Genomic DNA, 4,815 nt, shown 5'->3' on the forward strand with positions numbered 1-4,815 from the left:
GTTTATATGTACGTTTCCCTCTTTTCTAGATGACATGTGTATTTTTTTAAGTGTATTTTACGAGAAGACTTTTATATATTTCACACTAAGGGCTTTGATATTGCCCCATTGCTGTTTTCATCTCTCCGCTCTTCATGCCTATGCAAACTCACGCTGCAACAATTCCTGTGTTTTTGGGATGAAACTACAAAAGAGGAAAAGGCTTTGATGGTCTCAAAACCAAAGTCCTTGTATTTTTTTTTGTTGCTGTGCCTAATAAACTTTTGATAACTTTATTTTGGCTTTATCCTTTGATTACCTGTATGAATAGACTAACTTTGGTTATCTTAACTCTTTCTGATTTATTTTTTGAAATGCATTGATGCATTCATTCACGTGGAGGCACAAAAATCGCAATGCTCCTCGCTTGTGTCAGCCACTAAAGTTGCAGAGAAGGAAAAAAAAAAATCTCAGTAAATGCCTTCAGTAATCTTAAGGAGCAGCAGGGAAAAAAACCCAATGAGAATCTGAGAGCGAGCGAGTTCAATCTTCAGCCCTGTATTTAAATTCAGCAGACTGGCCTTAGGCTTCTGCTCTCCTCCATGACTCAGACACAGACGCCTCTTATTCACAGGAGCGCTTCATAAAAGGTGGAGAACTCTTGGGCCGAATGGCTGAGCCTCCAAAACCACCAATGATAAATGGGATCAAGCACCCTGAACGCTTTAAAGTAGCGTCCAAAATCATAGCGATCGATATTTCTCATGCACCATGCAAGTTTAACGTTTTCAGCTGGCGTGTTAAATATATCTTTAGGTAGAAAATGAATGCATTCGTATTATTAAAGGGGTAGTTCACACAAAATTGATAATTATACCATTATTTTTATCACTTTTGTTCCTGTTTGGGTTTATTTTTTGTTGAACAGATATTTTGAAGAAAGCTGAAAACCTGTAACCATTGACCTTAAATATCCGTTTTTCCAGCTATGGAAGTCAATGGTTACAGATTTTCAGCTTTAAAATATTTTCTTGTGTGTTCAACAAGAAACTGAAAGGTTTGGAGCCATTTGAGAGATTAAATAGTGAGTAAATATTTATTTTTGGGTGAACTGTCTCTTTAATTGTGCTTCCCTTGATTTGTGAATTATTAATATTGCTCATACACCATGTTAGTGTGTTCAGCTTGTGTGTTAAATATATCTGTAGGTGAAAACAAATGCATTCATATTAAAGGGATAGTTCACCCAAAAGTTACATTTTTGTCATTTATGCACGTCATCCTTTACTTTTGTTTCAGATTTGTTTGGGTTAATTTTTTGTTTAACACAAAAGAAGATTTTTTGAAGAATGCCGTAAACCTGTAACCATTGACTTTCATTGAATTTGTTTTTTTTTTCTACTATGGATGTCCATGGTTACAGGTTTTCATCTTTCTGCAATATTTGCTTTCAATCGAAGAAACTCAAAAGTTTTAAACCCCTCAATGAATTGAGTAAATATTGAGTAAATGTTCATTTTTGGGTGAACTGTAATTGACCCTTTAATTGTTCATTCATATTAAAGAGGTAGTTCACCCAAAATGTAAAGTTGTCATTATTTCTCTCACTTTTGTTCCAGACACAAAAGAAGATATTTTGAAGTCGGAAACCAGTAGAAGTCAATGGTTACAGGTTTTCAGATTTCTTAAAAAAAATAAAAAAATAATTTATATATATATATATATATATATATATATATATATATATATATATATATATATATATATATATATATATATATATATATATATATATATAAGTGTTCAATCGAAGAAACTCAAAGGGCTGGAACCACTAAAGGAAGAGTAAATAGTGAGTAAATGTTTATTTTTGCGTGAACTACCTTTTTAATTGTGTATTCATATTAAAGGGGTAGTTCACCCAAAACTGAAATTTCTCTGAAATAGACCAAACACACTATTTTTACATAAGAAGATGTTTTGAAGAAAGCTGGAAACCTGTAACCATTTATTTGCACAGTGTTTGTTTTTCCTGCAATGGAAGTCAATGGTTCCAGGTTTTCAGCTTCACAATATATTCTTGTGTGTTCAACAGAACCATTTGAGAGAGTAAATAGCAAGTAAATGTTAATTTTTGGGTGAACTGTCCCTTTTAATTGTGCATTCATATTCAAGGGGTAGTTCACCCAAAATGTAATGTTGTCATTATTTCTCTCACTTTTGTTCCAGACCTGTTTGTTAAACACAAAAGAAGATTTTTTGAAGAAAGTCGGAAACTTGTAACCATCGACTTACACAGTATTGTTTTTTTCTACTATAGAAGTCAATGGTTACAGGTTTTCAGCTTTCTTCAAAAAATAATAATAATAATAATAATTAATAAAAACAAATATGTATATATTATATTTTCTTGTGTGTTCAACAGAACCATTTGAGAAAGTAAATGGTGAGTAAATGTTTATTTTTGGGTCAACCATTAATTTAATTGTTCACCCAAAATTTAAATGTCATTATTTCTCTCACTTTTGTTCCAGACCTGTTTGTTAAACACAAAAGAAGGCCAAACACACTTTTTTTTATTAAAGATAATACATATATTTGAAGAAAGCTGGAAACCTGAAATCATTGACTTACACAGGCAAATGAACAAAAAAAAACATTTCTAATATGGAAATCAATAGTTACAGATTTTTGGTTTTCTTCAAAATGTCTTTTTTTTCCGGCAAACATGTGAACTCAGGTTTGGAAGGGGTAGTTCACCCGAAATTACCATTTCTGTCATTATTTCTCCAGCTTTTGTTCCAGACCTGTTTGTTAAACACAAAAGACCAAACACTTTCTTTTTTTTTAAACGGAAAGATATTTTGAAGAAAGCTGAGAACCTGTAACCATTGACTTACAACATATTTGTTTTTCCTACTATAGAAGTCAGCTCATAAGAAACTCAATGTTTGACGCAACCAAGAGAGTAAACGTTCATTCGGGGGTAAACTATCCTTATAATTATGCAGTCATATTAAAGGGGTAGTTCACCCGAAATTTAAATAAAAAAATAAAATTTAATTTAATTTAAATTAAAAATAGTTTAAGCACAAAAGGCCCAACACTCGTCCTTTTGATAAATACAAAAGAGGATATTTTGAAGAAAGCCAGAAACCTGTAACTAATGACCTTCACAGTATTTGTTTTACCCTACTATGAAAGTCAATGGTTACACGTTTTTAGCTTCAAAATATTCTTCAGTCTTCAACCAAAGAAAGAAACTCAATGTTTGAAACCACCCGAGGAAGAGAGTAAACGTGAGTGAATGTTTATTTTTGCATGAACTATCCTTTTATTTGTGCATATTAAAGGGAAAGTTTACTCAAAACTAACATTTCTGTCATTATTTCTCTCACTTTAGTTCCAGGCTTGTTTGTTAAACACAAAAATACCAAACACACTCCTCTGTTAAACACACAAGATATTTTGAAGAACGCTGGAAACCTGTAACCATTGTCTTCCTTAGTGTTTGCTTTCCCTTCAATGGAAGTCAACGGTTACATGATTCAAAATATCTTCTTCAGTGTTCAACCAAAGAAAGAAACTTGAAACCACCTGAGGAAGAGGGTAAACATGAGAGAATGTTTATTTTTGGGGTGAACTATCCCTTTAATTGTGCTTCCCCGGATTGTGAATGTGCAGGATGATGCTCGTCTCAGAAATGCAGATTTGACTGGTCAATAGGGGAAATGTGTTTGACGTTAGCGGGAGCGGTGGGTGGTAAAGTGTTGCTTCTTGAGTGCCGTTCCAGTCATGCATGCACATTGCTGTCACGCATGGATGTGTGATGACGACTGAAGCATCCGTACGCCACTTCCAGCCTGACTTCTACACTTGTACTTGCTGCTGCATTTATAAAAACGGCTGTGTTGGAGTCGGAGGAGGATGTGTGACAGATTATTATTATTTTATTTTTTTTATTCATTGTTTTTTTGTTTTCTTTGCAGCTTAATTGCATTTCAGAGTGTCCTGTGGATTTAGATCTGCTTTAGGATGTTTGTGTTTCTCTCTTGTTTCTGAGAATGACTGTAGTGTAAAAGTAATGTTTTCATTTCTGTTGATGTTTTGTAATGCTTGGAGAGTTCACTGCTGATTGCTTGTTTTACACGTTCGCCGCCTTGGTTAAAATAAACTAAATAATAAAAACACCAACACGTGTCGTCATTGGTGTTACATTGGATGGTTTGAGGGGGGGAAAGCGACATCAGTTTGCAACTAGATATTCAAGTTTGAGGAAAACTTTATGGTGACCGGAAAAGCAGAGTCTGAAAGTTGAAGTGGTTTTAAAGTGTAAAAGGCATGTCACTAGCATGATTCTAGCTTGAATAAGCATGTTACTAGCATGAATTAGCATGATTGTAGCATGTTACTAGCATGCTTATAGCATGAATTTGCATGTTATTAGCATAATTGTACCATAAATTAGCATGATTCTAGCATGAATTAACATGCAACTAGCATGAATTAGCATGTTATTAGCATGTTATTAGCATGATTGTAGCATGTTACTAGCATGCTTTTAGCATGAATTTGCATGTTATTAGCATAATTGTACCATAAATTAGCATGTTGCTAGCATGATTCTAGCATGAATTAACATGCAACTAGCATGGTTCTAGCATGAATTGGCATGTTACTAGCATGAATTAGCATGTTATTAGCATTATCCTAGCATGAATTAGCATGTTTGCATTATCCTAGCATGAATTAGCATGTTATTTGCATTATTCTAGCATGAATTGGCATGTAACGCATGATTTTTGCATGAACTAGCATGAATTAGCATGTTAGCAC

General features: G+C 33.6%; 1 protein-coding gene across 3 annotated transcripts in view; it reads left to right on the forward strand.

Annotated features, from left to right (window-relative positions):
* The window catches only part of ctnna1 (catenin (cadherin-associated protein), alpha 1), a 193,499-nt gene extending 193,224 nt beyond the window's left edge, over positions 1–275 (forward strand). For all 3 annotated transcript variants that reach the window (NM_131456.2, XM_073921163.1, XM_073921162.1), the window contains one exon: positions 1–275. This exon is cut by the window's left edge and continues 763 nt beyond it. The gene's annotated coding sequence lies outside the window, so the exon portion shown is untranslated.
* Positions 276–4,815: the final 4,540 nt, after the last annotated feature.

The sequence above is a fragment of the Danio rerio genome, chromosome 14 (assembly GCF_049306965.1).
Source record: "Danio rerio strain Tuebingen ecotype United States chromosome 14, GRCz12tu, whole genome shotgun sequence".
Lineage (NCBI taxonomy): Eukaryota > Metazoa > Chordata > Actinopteri > Cypriniformes > Danionidae > Danio > Danio rerio.